This window comes from Saccopteryx leptura, chromosome 2 (assembly GCF_036850995.1).
Source record: "Saccopteryx leptura isolate mSacLep1 chromosome 2, mSacLep1_pri_phased_curated, whole genome shotgun sequence".
Taxonomy (NCBI): Eukaryota; Metazoa; Chordata; class Mammalia; order Chiroptera; family Emballonuridae; genus Saccopteryx; species Saccopteryx leptura.
This window is the reverse complement of record NC_089504.1, coordinates 282,298,785-282,315,199: the sequence shown is the minus strand read 5'-3', so window position 1 is coordinate 282,315,199 and position 16,415 is coordinate 282,298,785. Positions and strand designations below refer to the sequence as shown.

Here is a 16,415-nt window from a genome sequence, read left to right as displayed (position 1 = left end):
ACAGCAACACTGGGAGTTCCAAGAAGGTCTCTACCCCTTTCCTTCCTGGCCCCTATGTCAGTGGCACCTGGAGCCCCAGCAGGAATGTGGACACCTGTGGCTGGGGGACACTGCTCTACCTTCCAGGAGCAGAGTTGTTCTTGTGGTCACTGAGGAAGGATGATACAGCTAAGGCACACATTGTTTGAAGAGAAGACAGTGGATTTCCGTCTGGAATGAAGGGAAAGGTAGTGGCTGTTTGCACCTCTGGATCCCAAGAAGTACAGCAGATGATATTTAAACAATACACTACAACCACAGAAGGCACTCAATACAGAGGCCAGAGAACCAGTAAGTCTACAAAATCGTCATTATGGCTGGGGAAAGCATTGCCTCTACATATTTGTTCTTTATTTACTCCTCATTTTCCTTGTGATTTTTGCTCTTATAATTTGGATACTTAAAGTGATGTGGTTTTCCCTAACAGGAAGGGGTCAATTGTGTGTTACAGAAAATGGGCATTGTCTGAAAGGGGTCAGAATTTTTATTCCTATTTTATGCCAGAGACATATACTCCGGAATGGACTAATCTCTGCTTCTACAGTATACTGGAAATATGACCATAACACAAGAAAAGGTCAAAGGCAGACTAAAAATGGGTCCCAAAATGATAAAAGTCCAGAGTCAACACTTTTAGATCAGTTCCAAATAAGGCAAGCCACTGTTGACTGTTGATGATAACAAAGTTGTTGGTAACGATAGACTTTAAGTAACTGGGCCTGAAGGGGCTCATTTTGAACATACAGTGGAGATACCCTTCTAAGAGCTAAGACATTTCATAAACTGAGATTAGAATCCCCCACATGAAGTCTAAGCATGGACAGCCCAAATGATACTATTAAAGCTCCTACTGGGAAAATAGTGGTCCTTTCTCAAATAGACACCATTTTTCATAGCAGTGATGAAATGTCTTTGCTTGATTTTGAAACTGTGTTTACCCCTGTTGGTTCAGGGGAGTTGGGGTCCTTCTGGCAGCTCACAAAAGCTCTATGAAATTTGTGTGTGTCCAGACAAGAAAATTTACTTCTCTGTGGTTGGCACAGGTTCCACATGTCACAAAAATAGTCACATCTATCTCTAAACCACTCACATCTTCCATGGAGCACCTGCCTTGTTTCAGTGAACTTTAAATTACTGACCTCAAACTTTCACACTTAGAGCAACTTGACATTCTGAAAAATGGAGATGGTGAAAGAAAGCAGAAGGACACACTTTCAAAAGGAACTCAGAAAAAAAATGTACCAATGGTGTGTAGATGTTAGACACAAAATTCAAAGAATTATCCAAAGAATTTTTTAGATTGATTTTCATCAGAACCATGTGACTTTTGTTTTTATGTTTTTTACCTGCCAATTTACAATAAAATATTGAACTGAAGTATGGAATTAATTTATGATGTTTAACTATGTATATCTAACTCCCATAAAAGTAACAGTGGTCAATACTAAAATGCCCCGAAGTTCTATGAGGTGTTTCTATTATATCACTCAAAGCTGTTAATTCTCTTTATTTTAGTGCAGATATGTTGGGTTTCATACAAAAAAAATCTTTATGTTTGAAAGGGACTTTGAGGTTGATCTGATTTTTAATATGTAATAAACAGAATAAATTATACAAAACCAATCATGTTTTCCTTATATATAGTCAATGAGCAATAAAAACCAACCTACAACCCTGGCTAGTTGGCTCAGTGGTAGAGTGTTGGCCCGGTGTGTGGAAGTCCTGGGTTCAATTCCCAGCCAGGGCACACAGGAGAATCGCCCATCTGCTTCTCCACCCTTTCCCCTCTCCTTTCTCTCTGTCCCTCTCTTCCCCTCCTGCAGCCAAGGCTCCATTGGATCAAAGTTAGCCCGGGTGCTGAAGACGGCTCCATGGCCTTTGCCTCAGGTGTTAGAATGGCTCCAGTTGCAACAGAGCATCGCCCCCTAGTGAGCTTGCAGGGTGGATCTTGGTCGGGCACATGTAGGAGTCTGTCTCTCTACTTTTCTGCTTTTTACTTCAGAAAAATACAAAAAAAAAAATCAACCTACATTTCTCACATACCACATACACATACACATGCATACACATAAAAGTAACAACATTGGGATTTAGATCAACCTCTTTTTCCCTTTACATTCTTGATATATAGATCTTGCTTTCTTTTAGATGTATGCCAATCACGGAATCAAAACTCCCTAAGCAAGAGGGAATGTGAGCAGTTATCTATCCCCAGCCTCTCAGCAGACACAGAGAAAATAAGACCAAAGAACTTTGTCAAATCACCAGCCCATTAGAATGGATCTAGGGTTGAATCCCTGTCTGTACACTGTAAGTCCAGTACTCTTTTTATTTTTTTATCTTTACAAAAACAAAATTTAAAAAAATTTCATGAAGAGCTTTCATATCCTAAACAGTGTCTTTGCCATATTTCAGTCTTGTCTTAGTCACTAATGAGCTGTGCATCCTTGGCAGGTCATGTCACATCCTTGGTCCCCAATTCACTCATCTGAAAAGTCAGAATAGTAAACTAAGTCATTTCAGCAGAAGCAGTTGAAGCACCAAGGGAAAGATGAGGGTCGGTGGAGTGACCAAAGCTTTGGGTCCCCATTTCTACTTTCTATACCAGTTCTAATGCTGTTTGTTTCTTTTTGCTTGTTTGAAAAAATGGGATCAGCTATTTCTTTTAAATATTTTTTTTATTTAGTGATTATGGTGAGGGTGGACAGGAAAGAGAGAGAGACAGGAACATCAGTCTGTTCATGCATGTGCCCTGGCTGGGAATTGAACCAGCAACCTCTGTGCTTCTGGATAATAATTTAAACAACTAAGCCATCTGGGCAGGGTGGATCAGCTATTTCTCAAGTGTAGTCTTTGATACTTCAAGAAATTTTGGTAGGCTTCTTGTTACTGTTATGCAACAATTGCTGAACTAACATAAAGAAAGAAAGAACAAGGCCCTGGTCAGCTGGCTCAGGGAACAGAGTGTTAGCCTGGCATGCGGAGGTCCCAGGTTTAATCCTTGGTCAGGGCAAACATGAGAAGCAACCAACTGTTTCTCCTCCCCGACGTCTTCCCCTCTTGCAGCCAGTGGCTTGATTAGTTCCAGCATCATCCCTGGGTGCTGAAGATATAGCTTGGCTGGTCTGAACATCAGCCTCAGGCACTGAGGATAGATAGCTTGGTGGACTAGAGCATCAGTCCCAGACAGGAGTTGCCAGGTGGATCCCGGATGGGGCACATGCAGGAGTCTGTTTCTCTATCTCCCCCCACCATTCACTTAAGAGAGAGAGAGAGAGAGAAAGAGAGAGAGAGAGAGAGAGAGAGAGAGAAGAACATCCTCAGTTCCAGCTTACCTGCCTCTGGCCTACCTTTAGCAAACACAGAGAAGGGTGAATTATGAACAGGTAATGTAAGTCAGTGGCCTCACTGAAAAAGTCAGTAAGACTGGAGCTTCAAGCATATGAACTGAGAGCCAGGAACCAAGGGCTAAATGATGGCCTAATAATTAACAACTCCTGCTAATGGTGAGTGGCAGAGACAATGGGGAAATCAGAACAGAGTCTGTCTGAGACCTCTCATACTGATAAATCTTCTGTTTTTGCAACTTAACAAAGAATTTGGGTACTTAAATTGACTGAGAATGAGTCTGTTAGAAGATCCAGGTGCCACAGGCCAAGGAAGGTAAAACCAGAATAATGATGAGCTCTAATATTTCCTGAATTTATTATCTTTAATTGTGTCTTTCATTTATTCCCCCTTATATGCATTCCTTTTCATCTGTTCTGGACTGTTACTAATTAATGAAATTATCTTTTTACCTATCCTGTGCTGATTTTTCATCTAAAATGTTCTCCTTCTCTTCCCCTCAGCGAGGCAAACACTAGATCCATCATTTTTGCCCTGATCCTAGACTAGTCATTTCACCTTTCTGAGCCTCAGTTTCTCACATATATATAAGTTTGCACATCCATTTTAGTGTTGTTTAAATGGTATTACTGCTATTAAAACTAATTTACTGGAGGATAATATATAGGTATCAAGTTAAATTACTGATGCTTGTCTGAATGGACTAGATTGGCCATATAAAATGTTATTTCACCTAATCTTAATTAATAAGGGCTAGAAATCCCCCTACTAGTGCATCTCTGTGCTGGGTAAGCTCCTAGAGACTCAGGCGTTTATTTGAAAAATAGAGAATAATTGTATGTATCCTGCTCTGCCTTGTCTTAGAGGGAGGAACTACTGAAATATGAAAGTGCTTGGTGAGTATTAAAGATCTGTAGTAATGTATAGGGCCTGTAGAACTTCTTTACATGGAGGCAGAAATCCAGACAGCATGGGTACCTCTACTCAGAAGTTCAACAACACAAGATTATTCTGGCACTATTTCAACACTGTGTCCAAAACAAGTCTTAAAGATGTCCCTCCTTCTCAGATCTCAGGAAAACTGTATTGTCTTTCTATATGCTTAGCCAGTTCAGGCTTTTGCTTCTACTTCCCTTTGGTCAAGAAAAGGAGTCTTGGGCCCATTGCTGAATTATTACTGCCACACTTAGCCTGTGTTGAAAGGCCTGGATAATTAGGTATTCCACAGGGAAGCAGGAAAGCCAGACCTACCCAGCAAAGGAAATCCTCCCACAAAACTTTTCTTCTCAGTAACTCAAGGGAACAGAGCAAAGAACTAACAAGCTTGCTAATGAGAAGGCAAACAAACTGCTTAAATTGAGCAGGGAAACCAAAGTTTGAGGTTAGGGAGCTATTCCCAGGAGGGGGTTGGGCTCCTTTAATGAAACACATCATCAACTTCAGTAATTATCATTTTTCTCTACAGAGACTTCCCCTACCTGAGTTATATAGCAAGGAGTTTTGAAGGGGCCCTTGTTTTCTCCTATTGCCTTTTTCAATTACTACTAAGTGGGAATGTGTAAAAGCAGACCAGGATGAAAGCAGCTCCAGGGTACACTCCTTCTGGGAGTCCATTGTACAGGACTGGTGAGGAGATGCCAGCCTCCCAGCTTTGCCTGAATCATACAGAAAAGCATGTTTTTATCATTCATAGGGAACTTGTGGAGCTCTAAATTGAGGAGCAGGATGTCTGAGTTTTAATCCATGTTCTGCCACTGATTAACTCTGATGTAAAGTGGATCATACAGCTTCCCTGACCCATGTTTTTTAGTATAAAAAATATAGATATTAAACTTCATGAATAACATTGTTTATTTAAACTGTAATTTTATCAACTATGGTAACTGATATGTTTTTTCTTTCTTATACTCTGGATAATAGCAAGAAGAGTCAAGAGTACTAGTCTCACTTTGGCTTTAAGGAAAAAAAAGTTTTTGAATATGAAAGAGTATGAAGGAATAAGTGGGAAATATAAAAATAAGATAAATATATGCCCAAAGAGGCACGCCCCCCCCCCAGAAAAAGGAATGTGTACCATCTGAGATCAAACACAAAAATGCATTTTCACATTTATTTGTTCTTTCAGGATATTTCTATTTTTTAAAATTTTTATTAATTTTAATTTATTGCATTAACATGGATTCAAGTGTCTCACTCAATATAATACCCTCACTGTCTACCACTGTGTCCCCATTATACCCCCTTTACCTCCCTGACCCTAACTCCCTCGCCCATTACCTCTGGGATTTGCTGTCGTTATCTGTATCTATATGTTATGTGTATATAATCCCTTCACCTTCTCTGATCCCATCCCCCTTTCCTCTGATACTTGTCCCTCTACTCCCTGTGACCCTGCCTCTGCCTCTATTCTGTTCTTCAGTTCACTTTGTTCATTAGATTCCACATGTAAGTGAGATCATATGATATTTGTCTTTCTTGGCCTCACTTATTTCACTTAGCATAATAATCTCCAGGTCCATCCATGCCATTGCAGAAGGTAAGATTTCCTCTTTTTTTCATGGCCATGTAGTATTCCATTGTGTTTATGTACCACAGCTTTTTAATCCACTCGTCCACTGATGGACACTTGGGCTATTTCCAAATTTTGCCTATTGTAAACAATGCTGCAATAAACATGGGAATGCATATCTTCTTTTGAATTAGTGATTTGGTATTCTTAGAATATATTCCTGAAAGTGGGACAGCTAAAAAAAAGTGGGTCTAAACGCAGTTCCATTTCTAATTTTTTGGGGAAATGCCATATTGTTTTCCATAGTGGCTGCACAAGCCTGCATTCCCACCAGCAATGCAAAAGGGTTACCTTTCCTCCACACCCTTGCCAACATTTATTGTGTGTTGATTGGTTAATGAATGCCATTCTAACAGGTGTGAGGGGGCATCTCATTGTGGGTTTTTTGTTTATTTGTTTGTATTTTTCCGAAGTTAGAAGTGGGGAGGCAGTCAGATAGACTCCCGCATGCGCCTGACCAGAATCCACATGGCATGCCCACCAGGGAGCGATTCTCGGCCCCTATGGTGCATTGCTCTGTTGTGGCTGGAGCCATTATAGCGCCTGAGGCGGAGGCCAAGGAGCAGTCCTCAGCACCCGGGCAAACTTTGCTCCAATGGAGACTTGGCTGGGGGAGGGGAAGAGAGAGAGAGAGATACAGAGGAAGAAGAGGAAAAGGGGTGGAGAAGCAGATGGGTGCTTCTCCTGTGTGCCCTGACTGGGAATTGAACCTGGGACTTCCACACACTGGACCGATGCTCTACTGCTGAGCCAATTGGCCAGGGCTTCTCATTGTGGTTTTAATTTGTATTTCTCTGATGATTAATGACATTGAAAAAAATTTTTACATGCTTATTGGCCATCTGTATGTCCTCTCTAGAGAAGTATCTATTCACTTCTTTTACCCATTTTAATTGGGTTATTTACTTTTCTGGTGTTGAGTTTTAGAAGTATTTTTAAAATTTTGATTATTAAACACTTATCAGATATATTGGCAAATATATTCTTTTATTGGGAGGGTAGTCTTTTTATTATGTTTATGGTGTTTTTTGCTGTGTAAAAGCTTCTTAGTTTGATATAGTCCCATTTATTTATTTTGTCCTTTATTTCACTTGCCCATGGAGATAAATGAACAAAAACATTGCTAGGAGAGATATCAGGGAGTTTATTGCCTATGTTTTCTTCCAAGATGTTTATGATTTCATGCTTTGTATTGAATTCTTTTATCCATTTTGAGTTTATTTTTGTGAATGATGTAAGTTCATGGTCTGGTTTCACTTTTTTGTATGTACCTGTCCAATTTTTCCAACACCATTTATTAAAGATACTATCTTTACTCCACTGTATGCTCTCACTTCTTTTGTCAAATATCAATTAACCATAAAGGCGTAGGTTTATTTCTGGGTTCTCTGTTCTGTTCCATTGATCTGTATGCCTGTTTTTATGCCAACACCAAGCTGTTTTAATAACTATAGCCTTGTAGTATAACTTGATATCAGGAAGTGTGATACCTCCCACTTTATTCTTCATTTTCAAGATTGCTGAGGCTACTTGTGTTCCTTTTTGGTTCCATATAAATTTATGAAATATTTGTTCTATATCTTTGAAGTATGTCATTGGTATTTTAATAGAAATGGCACTGAATTTATAGGTTGCTTTGGGTAATATAGACATTTTAATGATGTTAATTCTCCTGTCCATGAACACGGTATATGCCTCCACTTGTTTGTATCCTTCTTGATTTTTTTTTCAATGTCTTATAATTTTCAGAGTATGAGTCTTTTACCTCCTTGGTTAAATTTACTCCTATCTACTTTTTTTTTTTTTTTTTTGCAATAGTGAAGGGGATTGTTACCTTAATTTCTCTTTTTGACAGTTTATTGTTGGTGTATAGAAATGCCACTGATTTATAAATATTAATTTTATATTCTGCCACTTTGCTGAATTCATTTGTCAGGTCAAACAGTTTTTTGACTGAGACTTTAGGGTTGTCTATGTATAGTATTATGTCATCAGCAAATAATGATAGTTTCACTTCTTCTTTTCCAATTTGAATGCCTTTTATTTCTTCTTGTTGTCTGATTGCTGTGACTAGGACTTCCAGGACTATGTTGAATAAGAGTGGTGAAAGGGGGCACCCCTGTCTTGTTCCTGATCTTAAGATGATTGTTTTTAATTTTTGCCCATTGAGTATGATGTTGGCTGTCAGTTTGTTATAGATAGCCTTTAGTATGTTCCCTGTATCCTCACTTTGCTGAGAGTTTTGGTCATAAATGGGTGCTGGATTTTATCAAATGCTTTTTGTGCATCTATTGATATAATTATGTGATTTTTATCCTTCCTTTTGTTTATATGATGAATCACATTGATGATCTGTGAATATTGTATCAGCCTTGCCTCCCGGGAATAAATCCCACTTGATCATGATGTATGATTTTTTTAATGTATTGCTGGATTTGAGTGCTAATATTTTCTTGAGAATTTTATTATCTGTGTTCATTAGAGAAATTGGCCTATAGTTTTCTTTCTTTGTAGTGTCTTTACATAGTTTTGGAATGAGGATAATGCTTGCCTCATAAAAGGAGCTTGGAAGTCTTCCCTCCTTTTGAATTTTTTGAAATAGCTTGAGAAGAATAGGTGTTAGTTCTTTGAATATTTGGTAAAATTTGCCTGTGAAGCCATCCATTCTAAGAATTGTTTACTGGGAGCTTTTTGGTAACTGTTTCAATTTCATTTGTTGTAATGGTCTGTTTAGGTTTTCTGATTCTTCCAGATTGAGCTTTAGAAGATTGTATGTTTCATTTCACCTAGGTTGTCCAACTTTTTGGCATATAGACCTTCATAGTATTTTCTTACAAGCATTTGTATTTCTGCAGTGACAGTTGTTATTTCTCCACTTTCATTTTTAATTTTATTTATTTGAGTCCTCTCTTTTTCTTGATAGTCCTGGTTAAAGGTTTGTCAATCTTTCAGTGATGGGTATACAGCATAATCACCTGTCCAAATGATGTGAAGATGATTTCTCTATATCTATATAATTTGGTTGACCCATATTACCCTGTTAAATTTAATTGTCTAAATAATAAAAAAAAAGATTTGTCAATTGTTTTTTACAGAGACAGAGAGAAAGTCAGAGAGAGGGATAGATAGGGACAGACAGTCAGGAATGAAGAGAGATGAGAAGCATTGATCATCACTTTTTTGTTGCGACACCTTAGTTGTTCATTGATTGCTTTCTCATATGTGCCTTGACCGCAGGCCTTCAGCAGACCGAGTAACCCCTTGCTCGAGCCAGCAACCTTGGATCCAAGCTGGTGAGCTTTTTGCTCAAGCCAGATGAGCCTGCGCTCAATTGGTGACCTCAGGGTCTCGAACCTGGGTCCTCTGCCTCCCAGTCCGATGCTCTACCCACTGCACCACCGCCTGGTCAGGCAGATTTATCAATCTTGTTTACCTTTTCAAAGAGCCAGCTCTTGCTTTCTTTGATCTTTAGTATAAATATTTTCTTTTAGCCTCTATGTCAGGGGTCCCCAAACTTTTTACAAAGGGGGCCAGTTCACTGTCCCTCAAACCATTGGAGGGCCAGACTATAGAAAAAAACTATGAACAAATTCCTATGCACACAGCACATATCTTATTTTAAAGTAAAAAAACAAAACGGGAACAAATACAATATTTAAAATAAAGAACAAGTAAATTTAAATCAAGAAACTGACCAGTATTTCAATGGGAACTATGGGCCTACTTTAGGCTAATGAGATGGTCAATGTCCAGTTCCATATTTGTCACTGCTAGTCATAACAAGTGATGCAAGTGTGCATCAGTTAATCTAGATCTGGTTGGAGATTTCAGATGTTTCATTCTGGAAAAAGTCTGAGGGCCATTGTACTACCGTGTTTCCCCCAAAATAAGACACTGTCTTATATTAATTTGACCCCCCAAAAACAGGGGGTGTCTTATAAAATACCCAGTGGCAGTGGTGGGCTTCTCACAGTAGAAGCCCACCGCTGATGTCACAGGCCAGATCACTGCTATCCGATGCCTGTATACTGTACTGGAGGGCGGTGCTGGGCCTGTGACACTGTATAATGCTGTCTGGGATAGTGGAGGCTGCAGTGCTGGCTGTGATGGGCCTGTCACACCTTGCACAGGCCCATCACCATCACCACTGTACTGGGCAACAGTATACACAGTGCGGAATCCCCTCCCCCAGATCGCCGCTCACCATGCTGACGTCTTCCATTGTGCAGCCACATAATCCTGTGTGGGGCGCCTTGTTCTTGTTCAGTTACTCTCAGAACAAGGCTCCATGCAAAGGATTATGTGGCTGCACAATGGAAGTTGTCAGCATGGTGAGCGGCGATCTGGGAAGTGGAGGGAACATCCACATCCTGTGCTCCTCTCACTGACCACCAATAAAAGAGGTGCCCCTTCCGGAAGTGCGGTGGGGCCGGATATATGGCCTTAGAGGGCTGCATGCAGCCCGCAGGCCGTAGTTTTGGGACCCCTGCTCTATGTCATTTATTTCCACTCTAATTTTTATTACACTGGTACCTTAAGATATGACTTTAATTTGTTCTGAAACCGAGCTCATAAGTCAGTCAACTCATCTATCAAACAAATTTCTCCCATTTAAAATAACTAAAATAGATTTAATCCATTCCAGCCCTGTAAAACATCCCCAAACCATCCTAAATTATGAAAAAGACATGTTTTTAATTAAGAAACACACATGTATACTTTACCAATGCATAACAAAATATATGAAATAAAAAAAGTGTTATTTAGTACTGTATTCTTACCTTGGAGACAGACTAGTGCGACTAACAAAGGTGAATGATGAAGGAAGAGGGAGGGAGGAAAGGATGCAGGCATTGTAAACACATAAACTAAAACTGCACTTTTTTAACACTAAATGTAAACAAAAACTGCATTTTCTTTACTTTAAACAAAACTAAAACTGCACTTTATTTACCTAAAATAAAACAACAAAAACTTAATTGTAAAAAAAATGCACTTTCTTAACTTTAAACTTAACCTAAGCTTAACATTACATATTTTTCATTTAATCATCACCTGTTTTTGCCTTTTTGGCTGCACTTTTACGACTTTTTTTTATTATTATTAAATTAAATGCAGTGACATTGATAAATCAGTGTACATATGTTGAGAGAAAACATCTCCAGATTATTTTGACATTTGATTGTGCTGTATACCCCTCCCCCAAAGTCAAATTGTCTTCTGTTACCTTCTATCTGGTTTTATTTGTGTCCCTCCCCTCTCCCAACCCCTCTCTCATTCTTCGCCCCATCCCCCCTACCCCCACCCCTTCACCCCTGTTGCCATCACATTCTTGTTCATGACTCTGAGTCTCATTTTTATGTCCCATTTATGTATGGATTCATATAGTTCTTAGTTTTTTCTGATTTACTTATTTCACTCAGTATAATGTTATCAAGGTCCATCCATGTTATTGTAAATGATCCGATGTCATTCTTTCTTATGGCTGAGTAGTATTCCATAGTATATATGTACCAAAGCTTTTTAATCCACTCATCCTCTGACAGACACTTGGGCTGTTTCCAGATCTTTGCTATTGTGAACAATGCTACCACAAACATGGGGCTGCATTTCTCCTTTTGGAGCTGTTCTATGGTGTTCTTGGGGTATATTCCTAAAAGTGGGATAGCTGGGTCAAAAGGCAGTTCGATTTTCAGTTTTTTGAGGAATCTCCATAGTGTTTTCCACAGTGGCTGCACCAGTCTGCATTCCCACCAGCAGTGCAGGAGGGTTCCCTTTTCTCCACATCCTTGCCAGCACTTATTCTGTGTTGTTTTGTTGATAAGCGCCATTCTGACTGGTGTGAGGTGATATCTCATTGTGGTTTTAATTTACATTTCTCTAATGATTAGTGATGTTGAGCATTTTTTCATATGCCTATTGGCCATCTGTATGTCCTCTTTGGAGAAGTGTCTATTCATCTCTTTTGCCCATTTTTTGATTGGGTTGTTTGTCTTCCTGGTGTTGAGTTTTACAAGTTCTTGTAAATTTTGGTTATTAACCCCTTATCAGACGTATTGTCAAATATATTCTCCCATTGTGTAGTTTGTCTTTTTATTCTGTTCTTGTTGTCTTTAGCTGTGCAAAAGCTTTTTAGTTTCATACAGTCCCATTTGTTTATCCTGTCTTTTATTTCACTTCCCCGTGGAGATAAATCAGCAAATATATTGCACCGAGAGATGTCGGAGAGCTTACTGCCTATGTTTTCTTCTAAGATGCTTATGGTTTCACGGCCTACATTTAAGTCTTTTATCCATTTTGAGTTTATTTTTGTGAGTGGTGTAAGCTGGTGATCTAGTTTCATTTTTTTGCAGGTAGCTGTCCAATGTTCCCAACACCATTTGTTAAAGAGGCTATCTTTACTCCATTGTATTTCCTTACCTCCTTTGTCAAATATCAGTTGTCCATAGAGCTGTGGGTTTACTTCTGGGTTCTCTGTTCTGTTCCATTGATCTATATGCCTGTTCTTATGCCAGTACCAGGCTGTTTTGAGTACAATGGCCTTGTAGTATAACTTGATATCAGGAAGTGTGATACCTCCCACTTTATTCTTCTTTTTCAAGATTGCTGAGGTTATTCGTGTTCTTTTTTGGTTCCATATAAATTTTTGGAATATGTGGTCTATATCTTTGAAGTATGTCATTGGTATTTTAATTGGAATTGCATTGAATTTATAGATTGCTTTGGGTAATATAGACATTTTAATGATGTTTATTATTCCTAACCATGAGCACAGTATATGCTTCCATTTGTTTGTATCTTCCTTGATTTCTTTTATCAATGCTTTGTAATTTTCCGAGTACAAGTCTTTAGTCTCCTTGGTTAAGTTTACTCCTAGATACTTTATTTTTTTGGTTGTAATAGTGAAGGGGATTGTTTCCTTAATTTCTCTTTCTGACTGTTCATTATTGGCATATAAAAATGCCTCTGATTTCTGGGTATTGATTTTATATCCTGCCACTTTGCTGAATTCATTTATCAGGTCCAGTAGTTTTTTGACTGAGACTTTAGGGTTTTCTATATACAATATCATGTCATCTGCAAATAATGATAGTTTTACTTCTTCTTTTCCAACTTGAATGTCTTTTATTTCTTCTTCTTGTCTAATTGTTGTGGCTAGGATGTCCAGGACTATGTTAAATATGAGTGGTGAAAGGGGGCATCCCTGCCTTGTTCCTGATCTTAAGGTATTGCTTTTAAATTTTGCCCATTGAGTATGATGTTGGCTGTGGGTTTCTCATAGATGGCTTTTATCATGTTGAGGTATGTTCCCTGTATTCCCACTTTGTTGAGAGTTTTGATCATGAATGGGTGCTGGATTTTATCAAATGCTTTTTCTGCATCTATTGAAATTATCATGTGGTTTCTCTCCTTCCTTTTGTTTATGTGATGAATCACATTGATTGATTTACGAATATTGTACCAGTCTTGCCTCCCCAGAATAAATCCCACTTGATCATGCTGTATAATTTTTTCCATGTATTGTTGGATCCGGTTTGCTAATATTTTGTTGAGGATTTTAGCATCTATATTCATCAGAGATATTGGCTTATAATTTTCTTTCTTTGTGTTGTCTTTGCCTGGTTTTGGAATCAGAATTATGCTCGCCTCATAAAAGGAGCTTGGAAGTCTTCCTTCCTCTTGAATTTTCTGAAATAGTTTGAGAAGAGTAGGAGTTAGTTGTTCTTTGAATATTTGGTAGAATTTACTTGTGAAGCCATCAGGACCTGGACTTTCCTTTGTTGAGAGTTTTTTGATAACTGTTTCGATCTCATTTGGTGTAATTGGTCTGTTTAGGTTTTCTGATTCTTCCAGATTGATTTTTGGAAGATTGTGTGTTTCAAGAAATTTGTCCATTTCATCTAGGTTTTCTAGTTTTTTGGCATACAGTTGTTCATAGTATTCTCTTACAATATTTTGTATTCCTGTTGAGTCAGTTGTTATTTCTCCACTCTCATTTCTAATTTTATATGAGTCCTCTCTCTCTTTTTCTTGGTGATTCTAGTTAAAGGTTCACCAATCTTGTTTACCTTTTCAAAGAACAAGCTCCTAGTTTCATTGATTATCTGTATTGTTTCTTTAGCCTCTATGTCATTTATTTCTGCTCTGATCTTTATTATTTCCTTCTTTCTGCTGCATTTGGGCTTTACTTGCTGTTCTTTTTCTAGTTCTTTTAGGTGCAGGGTTAAGTTGTTTATTTGAGCTTTTTCTAGCTTCTGAAAGTGTGCCTGTAGTGCTATGAACTTCCCTCTCAGCACTGCTTTTGCTGTGTCCCATAAATTTTGAGTTGTTGTAAGCTCATTGTCATTCGTTTCTAGGAATTTTTTTTATATCTTCTTTGATCTCATTCTTAATCCATTCCTTATTTAACAATCTGCTACTTAGTTTCCATGTGTTTGAGAATTTTTGAGCTTTTCTGTTGTGGTTCATTTTTAGTTTCATGCAGTTGTGATCAGAGAAAGTGCTTGATATGATTTCAATCTTTTTTTTAATAAATTTTTATTAATGTTAATGGATGACATTAATAAATCAGGGTATATATATTCAAAGAAAACATGTCTAGGTTATCTTGTCATTAAATTATGTTGCATACCCCTCACCCAGAGTCAGATTGTCCTCCGTCACCCTCTATCTAGTTTTCTTTGTGCCCCTCCCCCTCCCCCTAACCCTCTCCCTCCTTCCCTCTTGTGTCCTCCCTCCCCCCACCCCTGGTAACCACCACACTCTTGTCCATGTCTCTTAGGCTCGTTTTTATGTTCCACCAATGTATGAAATCATGTAGTTCTTGTTTTTTTCTGATTTACTTATTTCACTTCATATAATGTTATCAAGATCCCACCATTTTGCTGTAAATGATCTGATGTCATCATTTCTTATGGCTGAGTAGTATTCCATAGTGTATATGTGCCACATCTTCTTTATCCAGTCTTCTATTGAAGGGCTTTTTGGTTGTTTCCATGTCTTGGCCACTGTGAACAGTGCTGCACTGAACATGGGGCTACATGTGTCTTTACATATCAATGTTTCCGAGGTTTTGGGGTATATACCCAGTAGAGGGATTGCTGGGTCATAACGTAGTTCTATTTTCAGTTTTTTGAGGAACCACCATACTTTCCTCCATAATGGTTGTACTACTTTACAGTCCCACCAACAGTGGATGAGAGTTCCCTTTTCTCCACAGCCTCTCCAACATTTGCTATTACCCGTCTTGTTGATAATAGCTAATCTAACAGGGGTGAGGTGGTATCTCATTGTAGTTTTGATTTGCATTTCTCTAATAACTAATGAAGATGAGCATCTTTTCATATATCTGTGGGCCATTTGTATTTCTTCCTGGGAGAAGTGTCTGTTCATGTCCTCTTCCCATTTTTTTATTGGATTGTTTGTTTGTTTGTTGTTGAGTTTTATGAGTTCTTTGTAAATTTTGGATATTAGGCCCTTATCTGAGCTGTTGTTTGAAAATATCAGTTCCCATTAAGTTGGCTGTTTGTTTATTTTGATATCAGTTTCTCTTGCTGAGCAAAAACTTTTTATTCTGATGTAGTCCCATTCATTTATCTTTGCCTTCACTTCTCTTGCCATTGGAGTCAAGTTCATAAAATGTTCTTTAAAACCCAGTGAGACCACTTTTGTGCCCTAACATGTGGTCTATTCTAGAGAATGTACCATGAGCACTTGAAAAGAATGTATATTCTGCTGCTTTAGGGTGAAAGGTTCTGAAGATATCTATTAAATCGAGTTGATCTAGTGTGTCCAATAAGTCTGCTGTTTCTTTGTTAATTTTCTTTCTTGAGAATCTATCTAGTGATGTTAGTGGGGTATTGAAATCCCCTACTATTATAGTATTGCTGTTGATCTTGCCCTTTAAATCCATCAAAGTCTGCTTTATATATTTAGGTGCTCCTATATTAGGTGCATAGATATTTATAATGGTTATATCTTCCTTTTGGATTGATCCCTTATCATTATGTAGTGACCTTCTTTATCTCTTACTATATCCTTTGTTTTAAAGTCCAATTTGTCTGATATAAGTATTGCTACCCCAGCTTTTTTTTCATTTCCATTTGCATGAAATGTTTTTTTCCATCCTTTTACCTTCAATCTATGTGTATCTTTTGTTCTAAGGTGTGTCTCTTGTAGACAGCATATGTACGGGTCCTGGTTTCTTATCCACGTAGCTACCCTATGTCTTTTGATTGGATCATTTAATCCATTTACATTTAAGGTTATTATTGATATGTAGTTGTTTATTGCCATTTTCTTCTTTAAAGGTGCATTCCTTTTTTGCTATATTCTTTTCCCACTTTAATCTGTTTACAACAGGCCCCTTAACATTTCCTGCAGCATTGGTTTGGTTGTAATGAATTCCTTGAGTTGTTTTTTGTCTGGGAAGCTTTTTATTTCTCCTTCAATTTTAAAC

At 38.2% G+C, this 16,415-nt stretch overlaps 1 pseudogene; it reads left to right on the top strand.

Annotated features, from left to right (window-relative positions):
* Positions 1–215: 215 nt before the first annotated feature.
* On the top strand, positions 216–1,120 carry LOC136393457 (gamma-sarcoglycan pseudogene; annotated as a pseudogene).
* The last annotated feature ends 15,295 nt before the right edge of the window (positions 1,121–16,415 follow it).